Here is a 14901-nt window from a genome sequence, read left to right as displayed (position 1 = left end):
TATGAGCTTAGTTTTATTCAACTCTGTATTTCAAGCTCTTTGCACAAGGTATGGCCCAAATGTACCCCAATTAAATGGGTTAAACTGACCGAATCAACTCCACCCTAGAAGCTTTATCATAGGACAGTGTCTTCAAGACATCTAGACACCAAATTAATTTTCATTAACATCCTTTAGACTCCTGTCCTTGGGGTAGCCTTTCCTGACTAGCCAGGTGCTATAGAACAAGCAGCATTCTTTAGAGTTAGTTTCATTAGGAGGCCTCACAGAAACTATCTCTTGACAGTTAACAAAAGCTTTTAAAACAAATTTTATCCAAAGAGAATATTCTCAGTATATGCCATTTGGAAATATTATGGGAAAATCAAAGTTCTCTGAAACAGGCAATTACATTTTTCACCAAATCCCAAATGTTGCTTTAGGCTTCACCTCCTGGAGAAGGACATGGCAACCCACTCCAGTATTCTGGAGAATCCTACAGACAGAGGAGTCTTAGCAGGCTACAGTCCATAGGGTCTCAAAGAGTTGGACATGACTGAAGCTACTGAGCATGCACACACGTAGGCCTCTCCTAGTGTTTTTTTAGCCAAGCCTAGGGAGCCAAATAAGGGCAGTGTGTGTAACAGGCAGTGGTAACAGAACATCAGTTCAATTAGTCTTCTTCAGATGGGAGCAGTACTTTTCAGATGACCTCCTGAGTGCCTGCAAACCCCTCAGACATTTCATTTAAGGATAATGACTGGACAGTGTGGATAGAACTGAAGAAGCTAAAAAGGATAAGAATATGTCCTATGAGTTGCTTTTCATCTGTGTCAACATGGTTAAAGATTGGTTGCTCTTAGACCAGGCCAAAGTCAAGGGCTACTTCCTTTAAGAATGTTCCAACCCAGAATTGTTTAAAGCTCAACTTAACTTAATTATCCTTCTCTCCAGAGCCTTCAATACTTTCTGCTCTCTGTAACAGCTTCCATGAAGAAAAATATGAAAAAAATGGTGGGAATTTAGGCTCTAGCTCTGCCACTCACTTGCTGTGGAACTTAGATGTCTCCCTCTTTTCTATGGGTTTCAGTTTTGTTATTTGCAAAAATGAGGAAAAAGACAGTTATGTACATTGAAGAAAGTAAGAAGAGATCAATAAATCTGCCAAATAGGGAAGGGAGACCCAGAGAAATATGGTGTTCGAATTGGCTAGGTGTCCTAGGCATGGAGGTAAGAATGAGAATGGCAAATGGAAGGACTAGCAAGTTACCTAACACAGATGCAGCTGATGTGTGGAAAGCAGTGCATGGAGGGGAGTGACACAAGATGATACATAAAAGGAAGCTTTAGGCCTGTTTATAAAGGGTCTTGAATTCTTGAAGGCCATTAAAGCTTAAGAACCAGGTAGATGACATGGGTAGTATAGGGGAATTGTTCTCAAATGTTTTGATCTCAGTATCATTTATAATCTTAAAAATTACTGAGGACTTCAAAGAAGCTTTGATGTTGTGGGTGATATCTATTAATGTTTACCATATTGCAAATTAAAACTGGTAAATTTAAAAATTTTTATTGCTTCATTGAAAAAATAATAATACAATTATACTCCACTAAAAACAATATTAAACCAATATATATTAACATATTTTTACTTAAAAATATTTTTTCTTGTTTCATTTTAAAAAACTTTATTGTAATATAGTTGATTGACAATGTTGTGTTAGTTTCAGGTGTACAGCAAAGTGACTCTGTTATGCACATAAATATATCTACTCTTTTCCAGATTCTTTTTCCATATAGGCCATTACTAAGCATTGAGTAGAGAGTTCTCTGTGCTATACAGCAGGTTCTTATTAGTATTTTATGTATAGTAGTGTGTATATATCAATCCCAACATCCCAATTTATCCTTCCTTCTCTTACCTCCTGGTAACTATAAGTTTGTTTTCTACATCTGTAACTCTACTTCTATTTGATAAATAAGTTGATTTGTACCATTTTTTAAGATTCTACATGTAAGTGATATCCTATGATATTTGTTTTTGTTTTACTTCACTCAGTATAACAATCTCTAAGTCCACCCATGTTGTTGTAAATGGTATTATTTCATTATTTTAAATGACTGAGTAATATTCCACTGTATATATGTACCGCATCTTCTTTATCCATTCCTCTGTTTAATGTACATTTAGGTTGCTTCCATGTCTTGGCTATTGTAAATAGTGATTCAATGAACACTGGGGTGTATATATCTTATTTTAAATCTACTTAAAATATAATTTACTAAATTGTTGTAAGCCATAATGATAAAAAAGGATTCATAGAAAGGACTATTAGACAAGTATACATTTCTGATAAATTTCAGAATATGTATCTTTTTGAATTATGGTTTTCTCCAGTTTATGCCCAGGAGTGAGATTGCTGGCTCATATGGATGCTGTATTGTTAGCTTTTTAAGGAACCTCCATAATATTCTCTTCATTCCTACCAGCAATATATTAATAGGAAGATTTCCTTTTCTCCATCCCCTCTCAAATTTTATAGTTGGTAGATTTTTTTATGATAGCCACTCTGCCAGGTGTGAGATGATACCTCGTTATAGTTTTGACTTGCGTTTCTCTAATAATTAATGATGCTGAGCATCTTTTCATGTGCTTTTTGGTCATCTGTATGTCTTCTTTGGAGAAATGTCTATTTAAATCTTCTGCCCATTTTTGATTGGGTTATTTGTTGTTGTTGTTTTTCATATTGAGCTGCATGAGCTATTTTATATTTTAGAGATTAATCCCTTGTCAGTTGCTTCATTTGCAAATATTCTCTCCCATTCTGAGGGTTGTCTTTTTGTTTTGTTTATGGTTTCCTTTTCTGTGCAAAAGCTTCATATATTTTCCAAAAATAAAACACAGTGAGAAGAATGGTATAATTTCAGATTTTTCCTAAAACTCTTTTTCTATGGTTTAGTAGAAGACAGTCAGATTCTAGTGGCTGTTTCTGCATTCAATCTATTATGATGTGATTTTATTTGAAGGAAATAAAGAAAATCTGGCCTCACTCAGGTATGTGGATAATCTTTGTGCATGCGTGCTCAGTCGTGTCCAACTCTTTGCGACCCTATGGTAGACTGCCACAGGCAGACTGCCACAGGCAGACCCTGTAGACTGCCACAATGCTACACCAAAACTCCACAAGTATAGCTTTTTAAACTTTAGTTACAATGTGGATCCAAAAATTATCTTAATGAACTTTGCATATTCTATGACATTGCAATCCATTGATCTGTATTGCACTTTGAATGAATCATTTACCCAGGAATGATTTTGTAGCACCACGTCTTGGTCATTTGGAAAATTTTAGTACACTTAGTAACACAAATCCTGCATGTACATTTCATTATACACTAATTTTAAAAGACTGTGTTAATAATATCATTGATCTTATCAAAAATGTTGTGGGAAAATCTCAAGCTCATGGTGGAAGATAAAATTTTTTTCTAAAATTCCAATTTTTACTTGAAAATTCAAATGTCATCATTGACAACAAATATTGTCACTTGTTTTCCTTAAAGTGACAAGTTCACATCATTCATTTTAAAGAAAATATTTGCCAAATACCCAAGTCTGACTAAGCATAGTTTATCTCTCAGTTGCTCTGTCAATTAAAAATTATGTTCTATGAAAAAAGCAGCTAGTTCAGCCCACCATTCACAAGTGCTTTCCCTGAGACAACCATCATATTTTGTTGTATTTGTTTTATTTTTAATTTCCATTTTATCACATAGAATATTAGAAAGTTACATACTCTAGTATTGAGGTTTTAAAAAATTAATATTTTTGCTGCTTAATCAAGGACATTTTAAAAGTGAAAATGTCTTCTTTTTTCTGGGAGTTAGTGGTTGTGAAGAATCTAGTGACCATTTAATTTTATGAAATTTTTATGCATGCTAAGGTGCCAGCCATGCAAGTATCCACATAATGAAAAAGGTAAATGACTTTCATACAAAATACTAAAAACTTAGTATCATTATGAAAATAGTTTTGACCTCAAAGTGAAAGTGAAAGTGTTAATCGCTCAGTCATGTCCTACTCTTTTTGACCCATGGACTGTAGCCTGCCAGGCTCCTCTGTCCATGGAAGTCTCTAGGCAAAAATACTGGAGTGGGTTGCCATTCCCTTCTTCTCGACCCAAAGACTGAACCTGGGTCTTCTGCATTTCAGGCAGATCCTTCATCAACTGGGACACCAGGGAAGAATGGACACCCTAAAATTATCTCAGGAAGCTCCCTGAGACCACAATTCTCTTCTCTGGGAACTCCTTATAGAGAGGTGTTTTGAATGAATGGATTATTGGAAACAAGAAGACCAGTTAGGAGATGGTTACAGATAATACAAGTGAGAAATTATAAGAACTTCAACTAAGGCAATCTCAATATGAATGGTGTGGCAAGTATTAATGCAAAAAAATTAAAATATTCAATCAGCGTGACTGTGTTCCTTCTGTTATATTTTCAGTAGCTTCCTCTAAACTGACCACTTACTGAAGTCCTATCAGTTCAGTTCAGTTCAGTTGCTCAGTCGTGTCTGACTTTTTGTGACCCCATGAATCGCAGCACGCCAGGTCTCTCTCTCCATCACCAACTCCCGGAGTTTACTCAAACCCACGTGCATCGAGTTGTTGATGCCATCCAGCCATCTCATCCACTGCCATCCCCTTTTCCTCCTGCCCCCAATCCCTCCCAGAATCAGGGTCTTTTCCAATGAGTCAACTACTTGCATGAGGTGGCCAAAGTATTGGAGTTTGAGTTTCAGCATCAGTCCTTCCAATGAACACCCAGGACTGATCTCCTTTAGGATGGACTGGTTGGATCTCCTTGCAGTCCAAGGGACTCTCAAGAGTCTTCTCCAACACCATGGTTCAAAAGCATCAATTCTTCGGTGCTCAGCTTTCTTCACAGTGCAACTCACATCCATACATGACCACTGGAAAAAATACAGCTTTAACTAGGCGGACTTTTGTTGGCAAAGTAATGTCTCTGCTTTATAATATGCTATCTAGGTTGGTCATAACTTTCCTTCCAAGGAGTAAGTGTCTTTTAATTTCATGGCTGCAATCACCATCTGCAGTGATTTGGAGCCCCCCCAAAATAAAGTCTGACACTGTTTCTACTGTCTCCCCATCTATTTCCCATGAAGTGATGGGAATGGATGCCATGATCTTAGTTTTCTGAATGTTGAGCTTTAAGCCAACTTTTTCACTCTCCTCTTTCACTTTCATCAAGAGGCTTTTTAGTTCCTCTTCACTTTCAGCCATAATGGTGGTGTCATCTGCATATCTGAGGTTATTGATATTTCTCCCGGCAATCATGATTCCAGCTTGTGCTTCTTCCAGCCCAGCGCCTCTCATGATGTATTCTGCATATAAGGTAAATAAGCAGGGTGACAATATACAGCCTTGACGTACTCCTTTTCCTATTTGGAACCAGTCTGTTCTTCCGTGCCCAGTTCTAACTGTTGCTTCCTGACCTGCATATAGGTTTCTCAAGAGGCAGGTCAGGTGGTCTGGTATTCCCATCACTTTCAGAATGTTCCACAGTTTATTGTGATCCACACAGTCGAAGGCTTTGGCATTATCAATAAAGCAGAAATAGATGTTTTCTGGAACTCTTGCTTTTTCAATGATCCGGTGGATGTTGGCAATTTGATCTCTTGTTCCTGTTCCTTTTCTAAAACCAGCTTGAACATCTGGAAGTTCACGGTTCACATATTGCTGAAGCCTGGCTTGGAGATTTTTGAGCATTACTTTACTAGCGTGTGAGATGCGTGCAATTGTGCGGTAGTTTGAGCATTCTTTGGGATTGCCTTTCTTTGGGACTGGAATGAAAACTGACATTTTCCAGCCCTGTGGCCACTGCTGAGTTTTCCAAATTTGCTGGCATATTGAGTGCAGCACTTTCACAGTGTCATCTTTCAGTATTTGAAATAGCTCAACTGGAATTCTATCACCTCCACTAGCTTTGTTTGTAGTGATGCTTTCTAAGGCCCCCTTGACTTCACATTCCAGGATGTCTGGTTCTAGGTGAGTGATCACACCATCGTGATTTTCTGGGTCATGAAGATCTTTTTTGTACAGTTCTGTGTATTCTTGCCACGTCTTCTTAATACCTTCTGCTTCTTTTAGGTCCATACCATTTCTGTCCTTTTTCAAACCCATCTTTGCATGAAATGTTCCCTTGGTATCTCTAATTTTCTTGAAGAGATCTCTAGTCTTTCCCATTCTGTTTTCCTCTTGCATTGATCGTTGAGGAAGGCTTTCTTATATCTCCTTGCTATTCTTTGTAACTCTGCATTCAAATGGGAATATTTTTCCTTTTCTCCTTTGCTTTTCACTTCTCTTCTTTTCACAGCTATTTGTAAGGCCTCCTCAGAAAACCATTTTGCCGTTGTGCATTTCTTTTCCATGGGGATGGTCTTGATCCCTGTCTCCTGTACAATATCACGAACCTCCGTCCATAGTTCATCAAGCACTCTGTCTATCAGATCTAGTCCCTTAAATCTATTTCTCACTTGCACTGTATAGTCATAAGGGATTTGATTTAGGTCATACCTGAATAGTCTAGTGGTTTTCCCTACTTTCTTCAATTTAAGTCTGAATTTGGCAATAAGGAGTTCATGATCTGAGCCACAGTCAGCTCCCTGTCTTGTTTTTCCTGATTGTATAGAGCTTCTCCGTCTTTGGCTGCAAGGAATATAATCAATCTGATTTCGGTGTTGACCATCTGGAGATGTCCATGTGTAGAGTCTTCTTTTGTGTTGTTGGAAGAGGGTGTTTGCTATGACCAGTGCATTCTCTTGGCCAAACTCTATTAGCCTTTGCCCTGCTCCATTCCGTATTCCAAGGCCAAATTTGCCTGTTACTCCAGGTGTTTTTTGACTTCCTACTTTTGCATTCCAGTCCCGTATAATGAAAAGGACATCTTTTTTGGGTGTTAATTCTAAAAGGACTTGTAGGTCTTCATAGAACCGTTCAACTTCAGCTTCTTCAGCATTACTGATTGGGGCATAGGCTTGGATTATCGTGATATTGAAAGGTTTGCCTTGGGAATGGACAGAGATCATTCTGTCATTTTTGAGATTGCATCCAAGTCCTGCATTTTGGACTCTTTTGTTAGCCATGATGGCTACTCCTTTCTTCTAAGGGATTCCTTCCCACAGTAGTAGATATAACGGTCATCTGAGTTAAATTCTCCCATTCTAGTCCATTTAAGTTCTCTGATTCCTAGAATGTCGATGCTGACTCTTGCCATCTCCTGTTTGACCACTTCAATTTGCCTTGATTCATGGACCTAACATTCCAGGTTCGTATGCAATATTGCTCTTTACAGCATCGAACCTTGCTTCTATTACCAGTCACACCCACAACTGTGTATTGTTTTTGCTTTGGCTCCATTCCTTCATTCTTTCTGGAGTTATTTCTCCACTGATCTCCAGTAGCATATGGGGCACCTACCAACCTGGGAGTTCCTCTTTCAGTATCCTATAATTTTGTCTTTTCATACTGTTCATGGGGTTCTCATCGCAAGAATAATGAAGTGGTTTGCCATTCCCTTCTCCAGTGGACCACATTCTGTCAGACCTCTCCACCATGACCCATCCGTCTTGTGTGGCCCCACATGGCATGGCTTAGTTTCATTAAGTTAAACAAGACTGTGGTCCATGTGATCAGATTGGCTACTTTACTGTTTTTATTGTTTTAGTGTGTCTGCCCTCTGATGCCCTCTTGCAACACCTACCGTCTTACTTGGGTTTCTCTTACCTTGGACGTTGTGTATCTCTTTATAGCTGCTCCAGCAAAGTGCAGCCACTGCTCCTTACCTTGGACGAGGGGTATCTCCTCACTGAAGTCCTATAAACATACTCAAATATCTTCTATCTTAATAAGAATTCTCCTTCAACCAATATTTCCTTCTCAACCTCTTCTCTCTTTAGCTACTTCTAGTTCTTGCTCTATTTTTCTTCTGTACATAGCCAATCAAGGTTTTTGAAAGAAAATGAAAGAAAGTGAAGTCACTCAGTCTTGTCTGCCTCTTTGCTATCCCATGGACTGTAGCCTACCAGGCTTCTCCGTCCATGGGATTTTCCAGGCAAGAATACTGGAGTGGGTTGCCATTTCTTTCTCCAGGAGATCTTCCTGACCCAGAGATCAAACCTGGGTCTCCTGCATTGTAGGCAGACGCTTTTACCATCTGAGCCACAAGAGAAGGCTTTTGAGAGACTTGATTATTCTCAAAGTCTCAAATTCCTTACCTTCTCTCACATATCAACCCACTACTATCTGGCTTCCCTTCCTACCACTTAACAAAAATTGTTCTTGCCAAGGTCACCAAGTAACTCAGTGATATTAAAACCAATAACACTTTTCAATGCTGATTCTATTTTTCCTTTCTGTTACATTTGACGCCAGTGTCCAGTCTTAACTCATTGAAATTCTTCCCAGGACAATATTTTAGTTCTCCTTCTACCTCTTGGCTCTTTGTTCTTCATCTCCTCTTTTGGTTATTAGTGGACTTTCCTTAAAGATCAGTCTTAAGCCCTTTCTGTCTCTTCTATACATGTTCTTCCCTGGCGATTCACACATGCTCATGGCTTTAAACAGCATCTTTTTGTCAAAAAATTTCAAATCTCTCTCTTCAGCCCATACATATATTCTGAGCTCCAGATTTTCTAACCCAACTACCCATTTAACATCTCTGAAAGACTCTGGCATTTCAAAATAAACATGTTTAAAACCAAGCATTTGATTTATTTCCTATCTCAGTCTAAATATGTTCTTCCTTCTATTAGTAAATATTAGCTCCATCTATTAATACAATTGCTCATGTCAAAGATCCTTTCTCTCACTCACCACCCAAGTGCATCAGTTGTTGTTGTTATTCAGTTGCTACGTCATGTCTGACTCATTGGAGCCCCTTGGACTGAAGCACACCAGGCTCCTCTGTCCTTCACTATATCCCAGAATTTGCTCAAACTCATATACGTTGAGTTGATGATGCCATCTAAGCATCTCATCCTCTGTCACCCCCTTCTCCTCCTGCCCGCAATCCTTCCCAGCATCAGAATATTTTTCAGTGACTCGGCTCTACACAGGAGGTGGCCAAAGTACTGGAGCTTCAACTTTAGCATCAATCCTTTCAATGAATATTCAGGGTTGATTCCTAAAGGATTGACTGGTTTGATCTCCTTGCATTCCAAGGGACTCTCAAGAGTCTTCTCCAGCACCACATTAAAAAAAAAAAAAGCATCAATGCTTTGGTACTCAACCATTTTTATGGTCCAACTCTCACCTCCATATATGACTACCGGAAAAACCATAGCTTTGACTATGCGAAACTTTAGTCAAAGTAAAGTTATGTCTTTATTTTAAAATTTTCCATCTAGGTTTGTCATAACTTTTATTCCAAGGAGCAGGAATCTTTCAATTTCATGCCTGCAGTCACTGTCTGCAGTAATTTTGGAGCCCAAGAAAATAAAATCTGCCACTATTTCCACCTTTTCCCCATCTATTTGTCATGAAGTGATGGGACCAGATTCCATTACCTTAGTTTTTTGAAAGTTGAGTTTTAAGCCAGCTTCTTCATTCTCCTCTTTCAACCTCATCAAGAGGCTTTTTTTTTCTTTCTGACATTAGAGTGGTATCATCTACATATCTGGGTTTGTTGATATTTCTTCTGGAAATCTTGATTCCATTTTGTGATTCATTCAGCCTGGCATTTCACATGATGTACTCTGCATATATGTTAAATAACCAGGGTGATGATGTACAGCCTTAACATAATTCTTTCCCAATTTTGAACCAGTCCATTGTTCTATGTCCAGTTCTAACTGTTGCTTATTGACCCACATACAGGTTTCTCAGTAGACAGGTAAGGTGGTCTTGTGTTCCCATCTCCTTAAGAATCTTCCACAGTTTATTGCAATCCACACAGTGAAAGGCTTTAGCACAGTCAATAAAGTAGAAGTAGATGTTTTCCTGGAATCCCTTTGCTTTTTCCCATAGCCTCCAGAATGAAAAACACTATCACAGAAAGCTAAAGAAAATTAACACATGGACCACAAGCTTGTGTAATGCAATGAAGCTATGAGCCATGTCATGCAGGGCCACGCAAGACAGATGGATCGTGGTGGAGAGTTCTGACAAAACGTCGTCCACTGAAGAATGGAATGACAAGCCACTGCAGTATTCTTGGCTCGATAACCCCAGTATGAACAGTATGAGTAGGAGGGCTGATATTCTGAAATATCTGGAAATTTCTAACGAGAGTTATGTTAGAGTGCCATAGACAGGTATAAGCCTGCTATCCATATAAGAAATAGTATCCTAGTAGAGCACAGTTGGTATTGAGAGCATAAATATAATTTATTATCATAGGGGTGATGAATTTTTCTTCCTTTAAATGCACAGATATTTTGAGTGGAATCAAATCATTTATTTAAAGTGGACTGAAGTGCCTCTGAAGAGAACAAAATGACTATCATAGCCAAGATACCCCCCTAATATATAAGCCTACTTCTGATTGACTAGGCCTTGCTGATAGGATTATAATGACCTTCACATTTTGCTGACATGAAGTCAGTTTAATTTTTATAAGACTGAAGGTTTGGATAAAGTGATTAGCCTCCAACTAATAAAAATAAATGAAAAAAAATTAAAGGGACTTTTAAAAGGAAGTTGTCTCTTGAAAGATTTAAAGGAACAACTATTAAATGTTTGATACAGAATTCAGGTGAGAGATGTTTAGTAGTTATCATCTGGGGAAAATGTATAAGAGAATTTTGAGTCCTCTTCAATGATAGGAAACCATAAGGATCAGAAATAATAGGATAATGATAAGGGAGATCAGGAGATCATCTTAGTGGTTTAGTTAATCAATCCCTCAAAGTGGATTAATAGGCAGATTAGTAGTAGAGTAAAGGGACAGGCATAGTGTTGAATAATCAGAAAACTAAACTGTTCCACTGTCTTGAACCAAGAAACAGAGGGAAGCTGTCCCTATTGGATGTGATAGGCTCCAGGGAATTTGTAAGAATCCTGTTTAGATTTTAGTTAGAGTAGATATTCAGTAGTCAGGAAGGAGGAATGTAGCTATTCTGACCTGGGAAATATGAATGTATAACTTCAAGTTTTATTTCTATGTCAGTTGTTAGCAGTATTTGATAAGGTCTTTTTCATCAAGTCTAAAGGGCAGTGCTTTTTTCCAAAAGATTAAATCTCAGGTTTGAAGATCATATAAAGATTTATTTTTGTGTATGTTTTAGAAATGGAGTGTCTTGAGTGTCACATGGGTCACATGAGTCTTTTGAGGTGATTAATCATATCTGCTTGCAATATAAAATTCTTGGGGTGGTCTATTGCTATTTTATAAGGAGATAAACTTCAGATTCCAAAGAGAGTTGATCTTCTATAAATTAAAGGTAATGGCATTGCTTTAGTATATGGAAGTTCAAGAATTTCTGAGAATGTCTTTAATTTTAGTTTTAGAATTCTGTTAGTTTTCTTTTCTCCCTAATGACTGTGGAAAAAAAGGCCTTTGACTATTTTGGCTAAAAGTTTAAATTTTACATATTTCCCTGATAATATACTGGTAAAATGAGAATCTATGTTGATAGAGAGATAAATAGGAATTCCCTGGGTTGGATAAAGGAATCATTGAGATTGGGGACTGTTTACAGTGTTGTAGCTCTCCAGTAAGGAAAGTTTTAACCCACTTTAAGAATAAACAAAAATTATCTGGAAAATATCATAGCCTGTAGCATAAAGCATTTGTATGAAATTCATTTGGAGGTGCTTAAAGGGCTTTTAAGGCTTTGGTTTCTGCCCACGTCCTACCTTCCCAGTTTTGCCAGGATTGATTTGTTGGCAAGTAGGACAAGTTTTGGGTCATCCTCTGCAATACCTCTAAAATTACCCCACCAATGATGGTTTAATATTGTTGCCAGTTTATCTCTGCAATTGTGAATAATGACATGAAACATGTTTACTAAATTCCATTTTAAATTGTTTGATTCTATCAGTTGGCAATCCAGAGAGTGCCAATTATTCATTTCAGTTCAGTTCAGTCGATCAGCCTCATTCAACTCTTTGTTACCCCATGGACTGCAGCACGCCAGGTATCCCTGTCCATCATCAACTCCTGGAGCTTGCTCAAACTCAGGTCCATTGAGTTGGTGATACTATCCAAACAACTCATCCTCTGTCATCCCCTTCTCCTCCTGCCTTCAATCTTTCCCAGCATGAGGGTCTTTTCCAATGAGTCAATTCTTAGCATCAGATGACCAAAGTACTGAGCTTCAGCTTTAGCATCCATCCTTCCAGTGAATATTCAGGACTGATTTCATTTAGGATTGACTGGTCTGATCTCCTTGCAGTTCATAGTCTTCTGAAAACCACGGTTCAAAAGCATCCTCAGCACTCAAGTTTCTTTATGGTTCAACTCTGACATCCATACATAACTACTGGAAAAATCATAACTTTGACTATACAGACATTTGTCAGTAAAGTAATGTCCCTCCTTTTCAATATGCTGTCTAGATTTGCCTTAGATTTTCTTCCAAGGTGTAAATCATCTTTTAATTTCATGGCTGCAGTCACTATCTGCAGTGATTTTGAAGCCCCCCAAAATAAAATCTGTCATTCTTTCCATTGTTTCCCCATCTATTTGCAATGAACTTATGGGACCAGATGCCATGATCTTCATTTATTGAATGTTGAGTTCTCAGCCAGCTTTTTCACTCTCCTCTTTCACTTTCATCAAGAAACTCTTTAGTTCTTCTTAGCTTTCTGTCATAATGGTGTTGTCATCTGCATATCTGAGGTTATTGATATTCCTCCCTGAAATCTTGACTCCGGCTTGTTCTTCATCCAACCCAGCATTTCATATGATATACTCTGTGTATTCTTGACACCTCTTCTTAAAATCTTGTGCTTCTGTTAGGTCCATATCATTTCTATCCTTTATTGTGCCCATCTCTGCATGAAATGTTCCCTTGGAATCTCTAATTTTCTTGAAGAGATCTCTAGTCTTTTGCATTCTATTGTTTTTCTCTATTTCTTTGCATTGATCACTTAAGAAGGCTTGTTTCTCTCTCTCTCCTTGGTATCCTTTTGAACTCTGCGTTCAGATGGATATATCTTTCCCTTTCCCCCTTGTTTTTTTTCTTCTCTTCTTTACTCAGCTATTTGTAAGGCCTTCTCAGACAACCATTTTGCCTTTTTCCATTTCTTTTTCTTGGGGATGGTTTTGACCACTGCCTCCTGAACAATGTCATGAACCTCTGTCCATAGTTCTTCAGGCACTCTACCAATCAGATCTAATCCCTTGAATCTAGTTGTCACTTCCACTGTATAATCATAAAGGATTTGATCTAGGTTATACCTGGATTGTCTAGTGGTTTTCCCTACTTTCTTCAGTTTAAGCCTGAATTTTGCAATACGGAGTTCATGATCTGAGCCACAGTTTGCCCCAGTCTTTTTTTTTTTTTTTTGGCTGACTGTGGAGCTTCACTATCTTTGAATGCAAAGAATATAATCAATCTGATTTCAGTATTGACCATCTGGTGAGGTCCATGTGTAGAGTCGTCTCTTGTGTTGTTGAAAGAGGGTGTTTGCTACGGCTAGTGTATTCCCTTGGCAAGACTCTGTTAGCCTTTGCCCTGCTTCATTTTGTACTCCAAGGTCCCATGTGCCTGTTACTCCAGGTATCTCTTGACTTCCTACTTTTGCATTCCAGTCCCCTATCATGAAAAGGACTTTTTCTTTTGGTTTTAGCTCTAGACAGTCTTGTAGGTCTTCATAGAACTGTTCAACTTCAGATTCTTCAGCATTAGTGTTTGGCACGTAGACTTGTATTACTGTGGTATTGAAAGGTTTGCTCTGGAAACAAACAGAGATCATTCTGTGTCTCTCTTTCTGCCCTGTAAATAGAGTAATCAGTATCATTTTTCTAGATAACATATATATGTGCTTACCCACGGTATTTGTTTTTCTCATTTTAATTTACTTCATCCTGTAAAATAGGCTCCAGGTTCACCCACATCAATTCAACTGACTCACATTTTTTCTTTTGTATGGCTGAGTGATATTCCATTGTATATATGTACCATAGTTTCTTTATCTATTCGACTGTTGATAGACACCTAGTTTGCTTCCATGTTCAGGCTATTGTAGATACTGCTCCAATAAACACTGGAGTACATGTATCTTTTTGAATTATGATTTTCTCAGAATATGCTGTCCTTTTTAGTATAATGGTGAGTATCCCCACCTGTCACGTGGGAAACCAGGGTTTGATTCTCTGATGGGAAGGCAACACACCCTTTTGGGTTTCCTTCATAACTCAGTCAGTAAAGAATCTGCCTGCAATGCAGGAGACATGGTTCCAATTCCTGGGTCAGGAAGATCCCCTGGAGAAGGAAATTGCAATCCACTCCAGTATTATTGCCTGGAAAATCCCATGGACAGAGGAGCCTGGAGGGCTACAGTCCATGGCATCACAAGGGTTGGACACATCCATATTGCTGCAGATGGCATTATTTCATTCTTTTTAATGGTTGAGTAATATTCCATTGTATATGTGTAAGACATCTTCTTTATCCATTCCTCTGTTGATGGACGTTTAGGTTGATTTCATGTCTTGTCTATTGTGAACAGTGCTGAAATGAATATTGGGGTGCATGTAATATTTTGGATCATGTTTTTCTCTGGATATATGCCCAGGTGTGGGATTTCAGGGTCATATGGTAGCTCTGGGCTTACCTGATAGCTCAGTTGGTAAAGAATCCGCCTGCAATGCAGGAGACCCCAGTTCAATTCCTGGATCAGGCAGATCCCCTGGAGAAGGGAACGGCTACCCACTCCAGTATTCTGACCTGGA

The 14901-nt window shown here is 38.4% G+C and overlaps 1 protein-coding gene across 2 annotated transcripts in view; it reads left to right on the top strand.

Moving 5' to 3' along the window:
• The window catches only part of OPHN1 (oligophrenin 1), a 734952-nt gene that overhangs the window by 591275 nt on the left and 128776 nt on the right, over positions 1-14901 (top strand). Inside the window, exon 25 of one of the 2 annotated variants that reach the window (XM_065915123.1) lies at positions 4193-4222. The exons of the other annotated variant lie outside the window; for it this stretch is intronic. The gene's annotated coding sequence lies outside the window, so the exon portion shown is untranslated. Of the gene's footprint in view, positions 1-4192; positions 4223-14901 lie in introns of those variants that run through there. 2 annotated transcript variants of the gene reach the window in all.

The sequence above is a fragment of the Muntiacus reevesi genome, chromosome X (genome assembly GCF_963930625.1).
Source record: "Muntiacus reevesi chromosome X, mMunRee1.1, whole genome shotgun sequence".
Lineage (NCBI taxonomy): Eukaryota > Metazoa > Chordata > Mammalia > Artiodactyla > Cervidae > Muntiacus > Muntiacus reevesi.
Note: the sequence above shows the minus strand (reverse complement) of the source record. Positions and strands in the feature narration are given on the sequence as shown.